Source organism: Vicia villosa, unplaced genomic scaffold, assembly GCF_029867415.1.
Source record: "Vicia villosa cultivar HV-30 ecotype Madison, WI unplaced genomic scaffold, Vvil1.0 ctg.000244F_1_1_2_unsc, whole genome shotgun sequence".
Lineage (NCBI taxonomy): Eukaryota > Viridiplantae > Streptophyta > Magnoliopsida > Fabales > Fabaceae > Vicia > Vicia villosa.
The window spans coordinates 106,104-125,001 of NW_026705095.1; positions in this window are offsets into that span (position 1 = coordinate 106,104).

Genomic DNA, 18,898 nt, shown 5'->3' on the forward strand with positions numbered 1-18,898 from the left:
GCTGGGAAAGGCTGAGGAGGGAGATTGAGATTCGCCGGGTCTTGGAGCTGATAAGTGTAGTAGGTAAATGGAGGAGAGGTTGGGAGAGAGTCAACCGAAGGAAGTGGGTGGGATGCTTCTGGAAACGCGAGAGTCACTTTAGGCGTGTAATGGGAATTCTCGACAAACGAATTACTTCAATAAAATGGAAGGCAGGATGGCAATCCGCCCATTCTGGAAAAGGTGCAGGAATTGGTGTAGATGAGGTTGTTTTTGGTTCTGGTGGCAGGAAAAGGAAGTCCCGAAGAGAGGCCGAATGTAATGTAATTGTATTATCTTCCGACTCTGAGAGGTAAAACCTTTACACTATATATGTTACTTAGAAACTATGATTCGAGGTGATACTTATTATAGTCATGTAATAGTGTAGATGAAGTAATGTAAGTGTTGGACGTATCTAAGTAAAAATATTACATTAAGTAGGTAATCTATAAGGGTAAAAGTGCTGTGACAATTGTAAAAATGTTATGATAGAAGATATTTTCGATGTTCTTTTGGATGTAGGGAAGAACAGCATGGTCAGGTCATTGATATGTGTAAGAAGAGGCAAATGAGTAAGGAAGGACAAAGTACAACAGTTGAAGAAAGGTATAACTTAGAGTAACAATTAGGTAGTTACAAATAAAAAGTATAATAATAATATGCCTAATGTGAAATAATTAGGATGACTGGTTCAATTTGTGTGTTGTTGTTGTAGGGAAGGGACTGTCGGCACAGGATGCAAAAAGGTTGATAACAGCATAAAGAAGCAATGTGGACCAAGTGGGAGTGCGAAAGAAAAGAGCTCTGACTGGAAAGGAAAAGAAGTAATGGGAGAGGCTGAGGAGGACCACGTTTCTATTTCAACTGATGAGCCAAGGTAGATATATCAATTTCTGTTAAATGTTAAATATTTAGAAGGTAATCCAAAACCAAAGTGAGAAGTTAAATGTTTTGATTGATTCTATACATCATATAAGGCATTAAAACGTAGATTGTGTAAATCTGTTATGTTATAGTAATAGGGTATAGTTAAATATATAATAGTTTTAAATGCCTACAATTTCATTCAGGCATGATGATGAGTTTGTTGGGTTCGAAAATGAAAAAAACTGGATCAAGGAGGTCACCAAGCCTGCAACAATGGGGACTCAGGTTATGGTAAGTGATATATTAAAACTCTAAATGTGCATGACATTATTTAGATAGTTATTGTGAGTTCGTCCTGCACCAATTTCTAACTGGAGCAATGTATAATTAATTGTAGCAAATACCTGCTGATGTAATCACTGGGTGTGAAATGCAAGGCAAGACCAGCATCATGTTGTATGACAGGGACAACCATAAGGGCCATAAATGTGTTCTCAAGAAGAGAGATGGGAAGACTGAAATGTTTCTGTGCAGGGGGTGGTATGAGTTTGCCAAAAGCAAAACCTTCAAGAAAGGTGATATTTTGCAATTCACCATTAGGTACCCTCCAGTGGAAGAAATAGTTGTCTCTGTTTGCCGTGGGAATCAGTTAAGAATGTGATGCGTGTTAGCTGTGTCCTGTTATTGCATGTTGTGTATTAAGTGGGGTGATTTGGAGTTTTATAATTAATGTTGTTGTAATATTCTACCGGACAACTAAACATGGAATTTTTGTACTATGTTATATGGTGCTTTAAGTAACTTATGTTGATATCTGTGTTGGTTATATTTTGTTTATGTTTTTTGGTTGGCTATATATATATATATATATATATATATATATATATATATATATATATATATATATATATATATATATATATATATATATATATATATATATATATATATATATATATATATATATATATATATATATATATATATATATATATATATATATATATATATATATATATATATATATATATATATATATATATGTGGAATGTGGTTATTTAAGTAATATTATTTGTTTTCATTAATAATTTGAAAGGAATGTAAAAGTTGTTATTAAAGGGTGGTGAAATCTTGGTAAGTTAAAAACATGAGAGAATATTGCATTGGAAAAGTGTTTTTGAAAGAATATGTTAAAAATAAGTTTTAGAGATTAGTTTATATTAAGAATTAAATGAAATGTATAAGGTAAATATATAAGGTTTGTATTGAGTAAAATTTATATAGTATTTAGAAAAATGTATAGGCAGCTAATAGAGACCAAATGAACCAACATGAAATGGAAGAGTACTTCACCATATATTATTGAAGTATTTTGTTGAATGGTAAATAAAGAATAAATTAATTTTTTCAATGACCATAAAATAAAGTAATTATATATAGGTGGCATTATAGTTGATAACATAGGTTAAATATTTAAATTTAATAATGTTGGTTAAGAAAGTGCAGCAAAGCCAAAAACAAAAAAAAGAAATTACTTTTTGTATAAAAACAAAGAAAAACGTGGTAAATGTTGCAAACCATATGAATTAAAGTATGTTAATAGTTAGTGCTGTAATATGTACAATAGGTAAAATAATTTTATAGTATGTAACAAAAACATTTGAACCACTAAACCTCGTTGATCACTGTAAAGGCAGGGAAAAAAAAGAATACACTATTGGGCCGAGACAGTAGTTGGGCTTTAGTTTAATGGTATTGATCCAATGGTCACAGAGTAAGAATGATTAATAAGATATTTAAGTCAAATTAGGGTAACATCTTTGTCTTCTGATGCCGCTATTGTAAACTTTGTAACAGGTGGAATCGTGCACATTTGGGGTTTATCACGCAGCAGAAAAATGTCAAGCAATGGTTACGGGAATCCATTTTTCGGTCGAAGTCAAGAGAGGTGAGTATTACACTGGTTGTTTTACGTTCTATGCCTAATAAATTTATGTGTTTCTTGTTAGTTTTGGAACCTCTTAGCTGGTGCATAAAATACGGTTGTTAAGTATCTGAAAAATTATGCAGGTCACTTCAATCACTCGAGGCCGAGGCAAGATGGAGGAGAATGAAGATCGATAAGGCGATGAAATCGTACGTCGAGAATAGGCGTGTCGAAAGCGAACAAAACATGGGATCAGAACATGGAAACGGGGCTGTTATATCATCTGGTTCAAAAAGGACAAATTAAGCATGTCACTCAGTAGGGAATGGGAATAGTGTCAAAAAAGGAAAAGAATGTATTGACTGTGTAGTTGATGTGGAGGAAGCAAAGGTCGGTGCGACTGAAAAGGGAGCTTCATCAAAGGAAGAAAGGTTTACGAAGAAAATGAAAGGTCTGATAGGTAGTGGGTCAGCTTATATTTCAATTTCCTCAGACAGTGAAAGGTATAGGTTAACATACATTTCATCTATAATATACGTGTAATATGTTTAAGTATTGAAAAAATTTGTTGTGTATGTAAATGTTTTTTACGCAGTTCGGAAGATGAAGATGAGATCAAAGAAAAAGTAGTTGGAAAGAGCATAACCTACCATGTATGGAAACTGAAAGTGAAGTGTGCAAAAATAGTTAGAAAACATCTGCTGGTGAGTATGCTATTTTAGACCAATAATACTGAGTAGTACTAAGAATGAGTTGGGAGATTAATTCGTTGAGTTACAAATTTGTGGCATGTTGCAGGAAATTCCTCAGAAAGTAGCTGGGATGAATTTGTTGAAGGAGGACACGGTGTTACAAATGCATGACGTTGATACAGGAAAACACTATGCTTGTGAACTGCATTTTACAGAGAAGAAGAATAAGGTTGGGATGTATGTAGGACGTGGGTGGTATGACTTTGCAAATGAGAGGGAACTCAAAAGAGGAGATAAGGTTGTCTTTGCCGTTCGCGACCCTCCTTCATCAAGATTGGTTGTCACTGTGGTGAACCGTTGAAAGTCGGTTTCGGTTATGAAGAGTTGTTATGTTAAAATGTCATTTTGGTGTTAAAAACTCATGAAGGATCCTAATTCCATAATTAGATGGTTAATATAGTGAACAGTGTTTTAAGTTAAGTTGATGTATCCTTATTAAGTGTTATTTTGTGACCAACAATATGAATGCTATTTATTTAAGATACATTATCATCAATGTAATGGTTTATAAATTGCAAGTAGACTGTTAGTATATTATGCAGCATATGTTGGTGGTGAGTTCAAGTTAAATGGTTTTTTATATAAGCAAAAAAAATATAGTAAAATGCTCGTTAGGACAGGTTTTGGTATGGGCGAATATTTGTGTTTTAGGTGTTGATTTGGTTAGTTATCGTAATGTTAGGCTGGAGTTCATTTTCTTTGGTAACACATTAATTTCTATGCTGTGAATTGCATCTGTGGAAGTTTTTAGGGAACAATATAGAATTTGGCTTTGAGGTTGTTTGTTCATGTGATTTTTGTCAATGTAGTAGAAGTATTTTTGAAGTTCAGACTCTGTTCATTATGGGATGTACAATAATTTGGCATCTCTTGTAATATACATTGAATGATGTCCAACTTGCATGCAAGAATTTTCTGGTATAACCTTATATAACATCTTGTAATTGAATAAAGAAAGTGGGTAGAAATCATGTTAACAATAATGGAAGTTGTGCACAATGCTGCCCATTAAATTTGGATATTACAGTGACAACACATTCTGTTTCATTTAGGAACATATAGTAAAAGGTGGACCCAATTCCAATTTCTTAGAAAAGGTGGTTGTAAAAGTGTCCTCGTGAGAGTTGCTACCAAATCTATTACAATATTGTTTACAATAAAAAAGAAACATGTCACATGTTGATAATTGAGGTGGACCCCATTCCGAAAAGTAAAAGTAAAAGTTGTTCCCAAATTGTGTTGTCTATTATAGTACTGTACACATGTGAGAAAGAATAGGCAATAGTTCTACCACCTTTTTCCTTTCTCCACTATGAGACAGACAAACGCTAAAAAATGAAAAAACACTCCAAAAGAGGAGATACCCATGCTCATGTCAGAAGCAACAAAGAGAAAGTTGGCATAGGTGAAAGAATTTTAAAGTTGTGAACATAGTTAGTAATAAATGGAAGCTCCTTCATAACATATTTGTCAAAGCAAGCAGAAAAAAATTACACTACACGATTTTTTGGAGGAAGATACAACATGGAACTGTGTGGAGATCTTAAGCATTCAGAAATGATTGACTACTTTGTAATTGCAAAAGTTGCATCGCAGGTTCATAAATTATGTTGGTTGTTTATAATATTTTATAAAGATTTGTTAGCTTAACTTTGTATTTGAGCCCTCATGGTTGGATGTATGGTCTGGTATTTGTAGTTGTATCCAGAAATTGACCCTGAATTTGTGGTGAAGCATGGGGACGAAATCAGTAAAAGTTGGACAATCTTGAACAACCAAGGTGTTCACCACGATCTGATATATAACCTAAAGCCTTTTCAGCCGATGATCATTAGCGGCTGGCCTTGTCTTGAATGCTATTACAATCTACCTGACGATGTTGTTTTGACAGTGGGTTACTATGTGTCGCTACCGCGAAAATTAACAGAGTCGCCACTAACATATTTATCCTGAAAAGGAAGGGAATGCCAGCAAACCACAAAACAAAACAACGGTCTCACGACCAGAGAAAAAGGGTAAGGGAGTCGGTTACGCGAGGGGAAGGTGTTAGCACCCCTCACGCCCATCGTACTCGATGGTATACACGCTTGTGTCTAAAACTATGGGTGTGTAACAAATCTACGCTAATCTGGACTAAGATGAATGCAGAATGTAGGGAAAAGAAAGGATTATGCTCGCACGGGCCCTACCCCGCTGCCTACGTATCTGTTTTGCAGAATCAGAGCTACCGTAGCTCGGCTAACTAGTTTCTGTTTGTTTTGTGTTTTTTAGGTGAACGAGTTATATCCACACTCCGCTGCTCGACCTTTGGAGACTTATGCTGGGAATGGAGCGGAAATAACAAGCTCTTAAGAAAAGAAAATCAAAGAGTGTGGTTTGTGTTTTAAAGAATGCATGAGGAAGACCTAAGCTAAGGGGGAAAGCTTGCTACCTAATGTTATCATACAAAGGGTACAAGTCTAAGCTAAACTATCAACCTACGAGGGAAAAGGGAAGCAAACAATGAGCACACAAACGAGCATCTGCTCGTAAAGCAAATAAACCAACGGTACTGACCGAGTGGTAGAAAGGCGGTCCCTCCATAGCCAAGGGGAGCAGCTCAACCCAAGTCAACCAAGCATTAGACCTCGCGAAAATGATCGGGCCATAGACAAGAGGGCGGACCCCTCTCAGCAACCAAGCCGTCACGGATCGTAAAGGAAAACGGTGCGTGCGTACACCGAGCATCAACGTCGAGCGACGCGAGCTATAGGAAAGGCGGGGGTCCGGCTACATGAACCCTTTTCCTGACATACTCGATAACAAGATCTTTTGCACGTTCGGAAGCGAGCAACGCGAGGCGTGCGCATACCAAACAGACTCGATGAGACTAGGCGGGGGTTGATTACGAACCCTTGACCGCATGCCTTCCATGAGGACTTAACGGAGTGCCATATAGGACTTATTACACCGTGACTCCCTGCCGCAAAGCACAAATGTAAACACACCAACAAGAACAGAGCCTCTTTCGAGGACTTGGCCAGATGCATGTCTAGGTCCTACTTCTCATGTTATAGGATGATGCGGAAAGCAATAAAGTGCGAGAAAAGATAAAATGAAACGGAATCAATACCAAACGGATGATGATCCGTAAACTAAAGCGAAGCAAAGCGAAGAAACTAGAATCCCGCGAGCGAGCTAGCAAAGCAAAAGCAAATAGTCAGCACACCGATTAGCCATAAAGCGCACAAATGTCGACTCGCATGTCGAGCATAATCACGATACACCTGCAAGAGTAACAAGCAAACCAAACAAGCAGATATAAAGCGATAAGATCGTGTCTCCAAGTCGAGAACACGATACGAGTCAATGAGATATAATCGTGTTCCGCAAGTGAAGCGGAACACTCAAGCAATGAGTATCAATCGGTGACCGTCCAAACGCCTTGCACACTAGCACACAAGTTAGAGATAACAAACATCGCAATCGGAATTGCGTTCTTATTATAAAGCGAAAGGAAACGATCAAATAATATGAATATGAAATGAATCACAAAACCTCAAAGAGATATCAAACATAAATGGAATACAAATTAATGAGAAACAAGCATTTAACTAGATAGTACACTTCTCAAGCTTTCCAACGGTATAAGGAACATGTAAAACAAAGCTATGAGTGAAAAGTTACGCAAGAAAGAAGTTAGAAAAGAAAAGGACCAAAAACAAGTAAGGGAACCGGTTCCCCTATATGGGAACCCGGGTTCCAGCACAAAAACACACACAGGAACCGGTTCCCCCAAACTGGGAACCGGGTTCCAGGGCACTCTGCCCAAATCACGAACCAGCAGAACACAGCAGGAACCGGTTCCCCCAAACTGGGAACCGGGTTCCAGGGCATTCTGCCCAAAAACCAAAGCAACACAACACAGCAGGAACCGGTTCCCCCAAACTGGGAACCGGGTTCCAGGGCATTCTGCCCAAAACCAAAGCGCTTTAGATTGAGTAGGAACCGGTTCCTCCAATTTGGGAACCGAGTTCCACTGTAGGAAAACCAAATTTTATCATTTTTAAAGGCTTGGAAGCCATTCCCACTCAATCTAAACCAATACCAACTTGCAAACATCATGCACATCTTCAAAGCGCAACCAAAACATAGTGAAACGATCATGGAAACAAGGCACGGTATCAAGGCAAATATTGATGGCACAAGAGAATATGTGAGTCAAGTATCAACGTGAGGCATGCTATTAGCAATAAGCGAACAATCATCAAGCACCAAAGCAACAAAACCAAGCATATATCGATTTCAATGATTAAGCACAAATGAAACATATTGGCAAAAGATAGACATGAATCCCCACGTCAATTAGGCCAAACAACCACAAACCAAACAAAGTGCGACGCGTAGAGCCAAACCACAACTCAAACATCATCACCAACAATTATGCAAACGCAACATAAGTGACGAGAATTAACACATACAATGGTAATCAAACTATGACAATATCTCAAGTAATGATTTAAGCACTTACCAAAACAAATAGTAAGCAAAAGATTTAAACACATGTATTGGCACAAACACCTTGAGTGCGACACAAGATACAAGTATTAACACCAACAATCACATCAATACGTCACCAACGGCAAGAATTAACACACGTGAAGATGATCAATTATAGCAACTATACTCAAGTCATAACCTAAGCATCAAACAAGGCCATTATCAAGCAAAAATTATACACAAGCATTTAAACGAACACTTGGAGTGTGTCGCAAGACTTACGCATGAATGTTAACAATATTGCACACATGATCACCAACGAGCCATGGATTCGAACACAAATAGCGTAATTCATCATCAACGAGCATCAATTATATGGAACAAACATTAATTCTAGCCACAATTCATATGAACACAATTAACAATACGCGAATTCATCGATCAATCACACATCACACATCCATTGAGACAAGAACAATAAGTATATCTAAACTTGAATTCATGTAATGATCATCAATTAAGCACTTAATTCATGATTAGAAAGCTTACCGAATGAAGATCTAAACCGACGCGCGAACACGAACACGACACGTATGCGAACACGACGCGAAGCGAAAAGCGGATCCCAAGGAGAGTGAGAGAGGGGCGCGCAAGCTAGGGAGAGAGGAGGAGAAGAACTTCGAACTCGGAACTTTGATTTTCAATCCATGTTGTTCTTGATCTTGAAGAAAATTGATGAATATCGATGAAAGTTTTTATGTAATTTGTGGTTTTAATTCAAGAGAATTGAGAGAGAATTGAGAGAAAGTGTTTTTGATCTTTTTGGATGAAGTCCAGTTATGAGAATTTGTGAAGAAAAATGACTTATATAGCGAACATAGTGAAATGTCCAAAACGCCCTTAATTCTCTTATTTTGGCTCGTTTTTTAAGGAAACTCGGTTCGGCTCTAAATTTCGGAACGAAACCGATGCCACTGTGAAGATGACCAAATTCGTGAATCGTCACCGCGAGAATCGTCTTGATCCGATAAGCGATAAAGAAATTACGCCTGTTTGAATGACGAGAAACGTCGATTCATCTGGCGCGACTGTGCGAAATTTTGTGAGTACCGCTCAAAGAACTCGATAAAACCTTATCTTCGGCTCAGAATCTGAACAGGCATGTGTGACGAAGAATCGAAGCTAACGAAATTTCTGGGAGAATGCCGCCGGAATGGACTTCATACGATAAAAATCGAAGAAGTTATGAATTTTTGAACTCGGCGCGACATGCTCGAAAACACACTTTTTACCGAAACAACACGACGATCCTTAAAATTCTGGGAATTTTCCATGCATAATTGGCCTTCGGTCCGAACATATGAAATCTTGGTAATGATGCCACGGAGCTCCAGTTAAATTTTCAAGCAAATCCGGCGAGCGGATTAGGAGATATGAATTTTCCGAGGCGCAAAACCCTACATTCAGCACTATTTCTCACTGCAAAAACCTCAAGTAATTTGCCAATTTGAAGACCTTACTTAAAGAATTGGCTCCCGAGCCGAACACAAAAGTTGTAGATTTTGTCGAAACAATGAGGACAACGCGGGAACTTAACTCGTATCACCTTCCAAATAGTATTTATGAATTTTCTCGTACTTTCACGGTTTTAAACCATTTTTCACACTTTACTTCCTTAACACATGAAAACTCTTTATTATTTTTCATCCATTTTTGAATGACGAAATAAATGTCATTATTAACTTATAGCTCAAATAAAGAGGGCAAATTTTGGGGTGCAACAGCTGCCCCTATTCAAACTTCTTGAACCTGGCGAGTGAGAAACGAAAGTTTCGAACCGTTGAGGTGGAAGGAGATTGAATACCAGAATGAACTCGAAAATTTGCACTCTTGATCAATAGAAGATTCCATCTCGTAATAAGAAGGAATGTACCACCCCGCAAGCAGGGAGAAAAAACTTCAATTGATGTGGATAATAAATATGCTCCAACTTGTGAAAAAGGAGGAACGGGCACCCACAGGCAGGGGAAAACACTTCAAATGATCTGGGCATCAAAAGAAGGAACATCTCGACTGATCTGAATATCAGACGTAGCAGATGTCTCCGAACATGCATCGGGATAGATGTCTTAAGTCGATCTGGGAATCGAAGGAGATACGCCGGTTGATCTGGACATCAACGGGTAAAAGTATCTCTGATCTGGGAATCTGGGCAGACATCTCTTCTGATGCAATTAAATCATCAGGTAGATATTCCTACTAATCTGGGAATTAGCGGCTAGCTCCTTCGTAAGACCACGGGGATCCGGAGGCGGTTCCTTCAACTGAACTGGGAATCAGGATAGGAACAATATCTCTTCCGAACTGTGTACGCCGGGGAAAGAATGCCTTTAAACTGATCTGGACATGATGCCAGAAAATAAGTAGGACAATCTTCATCTGAAAGACAAAGTCGATCAGGCAAACATCTCCATCTGATCTGATGATATCAGTGGCTTGCTCCTTAGGAAGATCACGGGAGATCCGGAGGCGGTTCCTTCAACTAATCTGAAACTGGATATTAGGATAGGAACGGATGTTTCTTCCGAACTGTGTACGCCGGGTAAAGAAAACGTCCTCAACTGATGGTTAGGCATCAGGACTGGGCAAACGAGTTTCTTCTTCTGAACGAACTAAATCGTCAGGGAGTAGATATTTCCAACTGATCTGATGTATCAGAGGGCTTGCTCCTTCGGAAGATCTTGGGAGATCCGGAGGCGGTTCCTTCAACTGAAAGTCTGATTTATCAGGAATAGGAACAAATATCTTCCACCGATCTGGGGGCATCGGGAATAGGAATGTCTTTGAACTGATCTGAGCCGTGTCAGAAAATAAGTAGAACAATCCTCTTCTGATTCAAAACATCAGGATAAGCGCCTGTAATGACTAGGCGAATATTGCTCTCTAGGAGGCATTTGTATCTGGATAACTTTCCTGCAGAAAGAAACAGATATGATATGATTTATGCATGATGCATGTATGAATGTGTATGGAATAATGTTTCCGAGAAGGAAGACGTTATACGCTTTGAGAATGCAATGCAAATGATGCATGATTCGAGCGTTGCTTAGGGAGGCAACGGATGAGCACTGAATTGCTGAAGAAGTCCTAGAGAGAATATGGAACTCTGCGGGGAGGACAAGATGAGTGACCAAGGGTCACGACTGCGAGCTGTCAAAGATGGATCAGAAATCTGCTGGAGACGATCAAATCTGGATGCGAGCTCTAACTGGGGAATAAATCCTGCTTGGGGATATGAACATCCCAAATGACTGCTTGGGGAATACCTAGGCAACTTCGTTGGAGAAGCAAAGTCTCGACATTCTGGGGATGCGGAGATAAGAGCAAGTCATGAAGACAACTCTGATGGGGAGTGACCAACTAGCTTGCGTATGACGCATTCCGCTGGGAAAATCCTTGAAGGAAACAGATTCTGCTGAGGATGCATGCGAATCTCTGCTGAGGAAAGACTCGGTGGGGAAGATGAATACTTCTGCACAAAGATCCACTGATGAGATGAGGAATCCGTTGGGGATAAGGACTTAGCATAAGAACCTTTTGTTAAGACAACTCCACTGGGGAACAAGACGACTCTCCTGGGGAGAACAGGTCAATCTGTTGGGGAGAGAAAACGCTCTACTGGGGAGAACGAGAAACTCGGGCAAGGAACCTCATTAAGAGCTAGCTGGGGAATCAGACACCATTCCATCATGATTCAACTGGGGAGAAAGCATTCCGTCGGGAATAAGGCTTCTGGAGCATAGAGAATGCATTAAGATGTGCTTTACAGAGGATATGAGAATCCTGGAGCAAGGAAAGTCCCATCTGAAAGTACTCAGCTGGGGAGTGAGAATCTTTCATTAAGAAACACTCGGCTGGGGAGTGAGAATCTCTCATGATTAAGTCCGCCGATATGCTGATACGAAGCGCTTGCAAGCATGTACCTGAGAGACAAACAAATGCAAATGCCCCAGGATATAGCATGGTATCTTAGCCTGCCATCCCAGTTACACAAAACTTCGAAGTAGATTCAAAGGTTTCATTTCTAATCATGTATTGTAAAAGCAATGCAGTTTTCATATACAAAGTTTAACACAAACTTAGGACGTTTTATGCAAACAAAACGGTAAAAGAAAACAGTTGTTTAAGATAAAAAGGATTTTTATTAATCGTAAAAAGAATGCTCATAAAAGAGCGAACACTTTTCAGAAGTAGTTCCTAGTAAGAGGTAACCACACATTTATTGAGTACGAGAGAAATGGCAATGTGAAACGGATATCCATTGGTTTCGATCCCGCTATCACTTTTATAACTCCGACGCTCTCATCTCCTTGCTTTGGAAGACCGTACTCATTAGGATTGATCACTGCCCGATTTAACAACTGATTGATATGACATCACCAAACTTGTGGACCCGACGGGGTTTGTGAGCGCCTCTAGGGATTTGAGTTGCCAGCGATGCAAAACTCAAGAACACGGAGTCTTGCTTATCCCTCGGTCGGGAGCCCTAAACAAAGTGAGTGGATGTTGTGCATGCTTTAGGGATTTGAGCTGCCCGGTGCAAACTCAAGAACACGGAGTCTTGCTTATCCCTCGGTCGGGAGCCCTAAACATGTATAAAGAGTGATTGCCATGGTGGCATGCGAGATGTAGTCGTTCGCTTTTGTCCCTTTTTTGCCTAAGCCGCCCTTTCGGGTTTTCAACTTAGCGGGTATATTTGTTTCTTTTTCATTCTTTTGCCTGATTCATTTTCTTTTCTCTTTTTTTTTCTTTTCTTCTTTTTTTCTTTCCTTTTTTTCTTCTTTTTTATCAGGTCTATGCGAAGTATTTTTTGACTACATCTGCGTTCACAGGGTGCGGAAAGTTCTCGCCATCCATTGTTGCAAGCATCATGGCGCCGCCAGAGAATACTTTCTGCACAACAAAGGGGCCTTCATACGTCGGAGTCCACTTGCCTCGAGGATCGCCTTGAGGGAGAATGATTCTTTTGAGTACCAGATCACCTGGCTTGTAGCTTTGGGGTCGCACCCGCTTGTCAAAAGCTTTCCTCATCTTCTTTTGGTACACCTGACCATGACCAATAGCCGCTAAGCGCTTCTCATCAATGAGGTTTAACTGATCCAAACGATTTTGTACCCATTCTGACTCGTCAAGCTCGACGTCTTTCATAATCCTCAAGGAAGGGATCTCAACTTCAACTGGCAATACTGCTTCCATACCATAAACCAGTGAGAAAGGAGTTGCCCCAGTCGATGTACGCACAGAGGTACGATAACCATGCAAAGAGAAAGGTAACATCTCGTGCCAATCTCGGTACGTCACTACCATCTTCTGCACAATCTTCTTAATGTTCTTGTTGGCCGCTTCAACCGCGCCATTCATCTTTGGACGGTACGGAGAAGAATTGTGATGCTTGATCTTGAAGGACTCACAAAGCTCCTTCATCATCTTGTTATTGAGATTCGATCCATTATCAGTAATGATCTTCTCAGGAATCCCATAACGGCATATTATGTTGTGCTTGATAAAGCGAGTAATCACTTGTTTGGTGACATTCGCATAAGATACGGCTTCAACCCACTTGGTGAAGTAATCGATGGCAACCAAAATGAAGCGATGTCCATTAGAAGCAGTAGGCTTAATCTCTCCAATCATATCAATGCCCCACATTGCAAAAGGCCACGGAGAAGTCAAAACATTCAAAGGCACAGGCGGCACGTGCACTTTGTCAGCATAAATCTGGCACTTGTGACAAATTCTGACATGGTTATGACAATCAGTTTCCATAGTGGACCAATAGTAACCAGCCCTCAAGATCTTCTTAGCCATTGTATGCCCACTAGAATGGGTACCAAACTCACCTTCATGCATTTCCTCGATGATTTTCGAAGCTTCTTCCTTCACAACACATCGGAGTAACACACCGTCATGATGTCTCTTGTACAAAACCCCACCGTTGAGGTAAAACTTAGCTGCAAACCTTCTCAGAAACTTCTTATCAGTCACCGACGCTTCGGGAGGATACTCTTGAGTTTCGAGGAACTTTTTGATATCATGATACCAGGGATTACCATCCAACTCAACATCAGCCTCAAAGCAAAATGCTGGTTCGTCCAATCTGTTGATGGTGATGTTAGGCGCTTCATTGGCCCATTTTACTTTGAACATGGAAGCCAAAGTAGCGAGAGCATCAGCAAGATTGTTCTCTTCTCTAGAAATATGCTCGAACGTGATCTCATCAAAGTACGGAATGAGTCTCATCACATGCTCCCTGTACGGAATCAGATTCTGATGGCGAGTTTCCCAATCTCCATTGATCTGGCTAATGACAAGATTGGAATCCCCATAAACTTTCAAGTACTTGATTCGCAAATCAATCGCAGCTTCGATACCATAAATGCAGGCTTCATATTCAGCCATGTTATTAGTGCAATCAAAACAGATTCTGGCTGTAAATGGAATATGAAAACCTGACGGAGAAGTAATTACAGCTCCAACACCATTCCCGAGTGCATTAGAGGCACCATCGAACACGAGCGTCCATCGCGATCCTGGTTCGGGTCCTTCCTCCGGTCCGGGAATGTTACAATCTCTGATGTACAACACATCCTCATCGGGGAATTCAAACTTCATCGGTTCATAATCTTCGACCGGCTGGTGCGCAAGGTAATCCGCCAACACACTACCTTTGATGGCTTTCTGGGTAGTATACTGGATATCATATTCAGTCAAAATCATTTGCCACCTGGCTACTCTTCCGGAAAGAGCGGGCTTCTCAAAAACATACTTGATAGGATCCATCTTGGAAATCAATAGGGTGGTGTGAACCAACATATACTGCCTCAGCCGGCGAGCAGCCCACACCAAAGCACAGCAAGTTTTCTCGAGCAGTGAGTATCGGGATTCACAGTCGGTAAACTTTTTGCTAAGGTAGTATATTGCATGCTCTTTTCGGCCAGACTCGTCATGTTGACCCAGCACACATCCCATTGAATTTTCAAGAACTGTGAGGTACATAATCAAAGGTCTTCCTGGAACTGGAGGCATTAGTATCGGAGGTTCCTGCAGATACTCTTTCACTTTTTCGAATGCTTTTTGACAATCATTATTCCACCTGGCCGTCTGATCTTTTCTTAGTAATTTGAATATTGGTTCACAAGTGGCCGTAAGATGAGAGATGAATCTAGCAATGTAGTTCAATCTCCCTAAGAAACCACGAACCTCCTTTTCTGTTCTCGACTCAGGCATCTCTTGTATAGCTTTTATTTTGGCAGGATCGACCTCAATACCTTTTCCACTAACAACAAAGCCCAACAACTTTCCGGATCGCACTCCAAAGGTGCATTTGTTTGGATTCAACCTCAGTCTGAATTCCCGAAGCCTTTCAAGCAACTTCTGCAAGTGAACCAAGTGCTCTTCTTCAGTGTGAGACTTTGCAATCATGTCGTCGACATACACTTCAATCTCTTTGTGAATCATGTCGTGAAAAAGAGTCACCATGGCGCGCTGATACGTTGCCCCTGCGTTTTTCAACCCAAAAGGCATAACTTTATAGCAGAAAGTTCCCCATGGTGTGATAAACGTTGTTTTCTCCATGTCTTCTGGTGCCATCTTGATCTGATTGTACCCAGAGAAGCCATCCATGAAGGAAAACACTTTGAAAGGAGCAGTATTATCCACCAACACATCAATGTGAGGAAGAGGAAAATCATCCTTTGGACTCGCCCTATTAAGATCTCTATAGTCAACACACATCCTGACCTTTACGTCCTTCTTAGGTACAGGAACAATATTCGCAACCCATGGCGGGTAATTCACCACTTGTAGAAAGCCAGCATCAAATTGTTTCTCAACCTCTTTCTTAATCTTCTCAGACATATCTGGGCGAGTTCTTCGAAGCTTCTGTTTGACAGGAGGACTCTTCCTTGAGAGGCAGGCGGTGTACTACAATATCTGTATCGAGACCAGGCATATCCTCATAGGACCAAGCAAAGATGTCTGCATACTCTTTCAACATAACAATAAGCCTCTGCTTCACACTATTCTCAAGCGCAGCCCCTATCTTGACTTCTCGGACTTGCTCTTTAGTGCCAACATTTACCATCTCACTTTCCTCCTGATGCGGCTGAATCGCTTTCTTTTCTTCCTGTTTCAACAATCTGGCCAACTCGTCGGGGAGATCACAATCTTCATAAGCTTCCTCCTCGGCTTGGTAGATCGGATTGTCAAAATCATAATAAGCAATAGCGGAACTGTTACCAATGAAATCCGTGGTAGTGGAACATCTGCATGATTGATGTTTTTATTTTAGTTTTATTTTTATTAAGCTATGTGCAAGTGTGTGCAAAAACATTGCCATTTAAAGGAAAAAGTTAAAAAGAAAGACAAAGAGCAAAACATTTGAATGCAAAAACGTCCTTTTATTTCATGATTAACTTTGAAAACGCGAACTGCATGGCCCTACAAATGATTCACTACGCCTCGGGCAGAGCGTAGGAATTATTGCATGATAAGAAAAGTAAAAACAAAGAAATTACTCCTGAGCTTGTGTAACTTGGATGACATCTTCGATTGTCCAGTTGCGAGGCATCTCCCCAGGAATACTTGGACGAATCCAGCTATCAAAATCACAGTCACTATCCACCTCCTCGCCATTGACAATGGCATTAACCTGGCCATCTTGAATGACACCACCACTCACAAACTTGATCGGGCTGCGATCTTCCGGTATAGGCGCAAGCCTCTTGTTCAACTTTCGATAAAATTGCAAAGGACCCTCATTCGTCAATTTCTGAATCGTGCTCTTCAATTCATCACAGCCTTCAGGTTGAGTTTTACAATTCACACAATCAATTCCACAATCCGGGATTATTCCATTATCAATCAGATACTGCTTCGCGGATAGCAACGGCAAAGTCAAACGGTCCACATCAGACACTACACTCATACCTTCATTCTCAATAGCATTCACGCCCGAGTCTCCATGAGTAGGTATCAGATTGTTGACAATATTAGGCGTCTGAGTAAACTGAATAACTTTCTGGTCCAACAAGTCTTGTACTTTGTTTCTAAATTCCCAACAATTCTCAATCGAATGACTAGGTGCCCCAGAATGATACTCACACGTTTTCTTTTTTTTCCCTTCCGGAACCCAAGTCGAAGTAAAAGGAAGCTCTTGTAATTCGACCATCCGAAGTTCAAGCAGACGGGTCAGTAATTGGTCATGAGGCACCGGAATTGGATCGAACCTTCTTGGTTGTCCCTTCATCTTACGCTGATCCGAGGGGACGTATGGGTGATATCTGTTCCATCCCGGCATTGGTTTCTTACGAATAGCCCCAGGCGGTAATTCAGATACCATAAGACGTGAAGTAGAGCCTCGAGAATAAGAAGGAATTATCCTCTTCTTTGCTGGAGTTGGGACGTAATTGACTTGAATACCCAGCTGTCATACCCCAATTTTTGACCTAAGATACCACCTCATATCATTTGCATATGCATCATTTGCATCTCTAACAAATTGCATAGCTTGTGTTTGTTACTTGTGACTCAGCAGGGTTTAATCAGGAAATCACTCAGCAGTACAAGTAACAATCAATTAGGGTTTTGTTCTCCCTTCATTTCAAAAGAACTATCTTCATCTACAATCAACATTTGGTCCCCAGAGATTCACTTCAACAAACTCAACAGCTTTGAATCGACTGAATTAGGGTTTTGACTGAAGACAGCATACTCCTGACTTTTGCTCAGGATTTGACCTAATGACTTGGGACATGACCTCAAAATCCCAAGTACATCATTTTGACCTAATCCATTGGCTCAGAACATCTCCTATACAAAGATTGATCAGACAAATCCTCAGATCAGGGTTTTTGAACTATCAGGGACTGAAATCAGGGATCACATTTGGGAAACCCTAAAAATCCCCAGGGAGTCAATCAAAGGTTTCAATCATCTTCAAATAACCCCTATGACAATATACAATGGAAATTGTATCTCAATCCAAGACCTACAGGCATCAATTTCATCAGGTCGACAATTAGGGTTTTTTTGACCTAATTCACTAAACCACTGACTTTTTAATCAGGACATGGTGCCACAACTCAAATCATGATTCAATATCCTCAAATGCTTCAATATGATCCATTCATACTATTCATTTGATGAGGATAGCTTGTTTCATTTGAAATCTCCAGAAACGCGATTCGTCTGAAAAAGTCAACTGTACAAGATCACCATTGACTTTTGGGGAATTTTGGTCAATCATGACTTTTGAAGTTTTGAATCATCAATATATGATATGAGAAGTCATTTGATCAAGAAAAATCAAGAAAATCAATCAAGAATCAAAAGTCAAAAGTTTGACTTTTCATACTTAGAAAAATTTCTAAGTGTTTTTCAATGGTTTTTTCCAAACTTTGGAAGGGAATTTCTCAAAATTTCACCTACAAACTGAAAAAAACTTCCAACATGAAAGTTGTAGATTTTGATCCAATAAACAACTTTGACACATATAAATTTTTTCCATAAGATCAACCATTTAAGAGATATGGTGCTTCAAAGTTGGTACTTTTTGAAAGTTTCACTTGAAATCTCATTTTCTTCAAAGTTCATGGATCTTTTTCACCCATTTCCTTAAAGGTCTTGAAGAAACTTTCAACTAGGGTTTTGAAGTGTGTAATATGAGCTTTTCAAAATGTCCAAGAGCATGAAAAAATATGGAGTGTAGCTATGGTTTTGAATTTTGCCATTAGTGAACTTTTCACTTGAAATTTCAAGCCATTTTCACAAAGTTATGAACCAAATTGCCAAA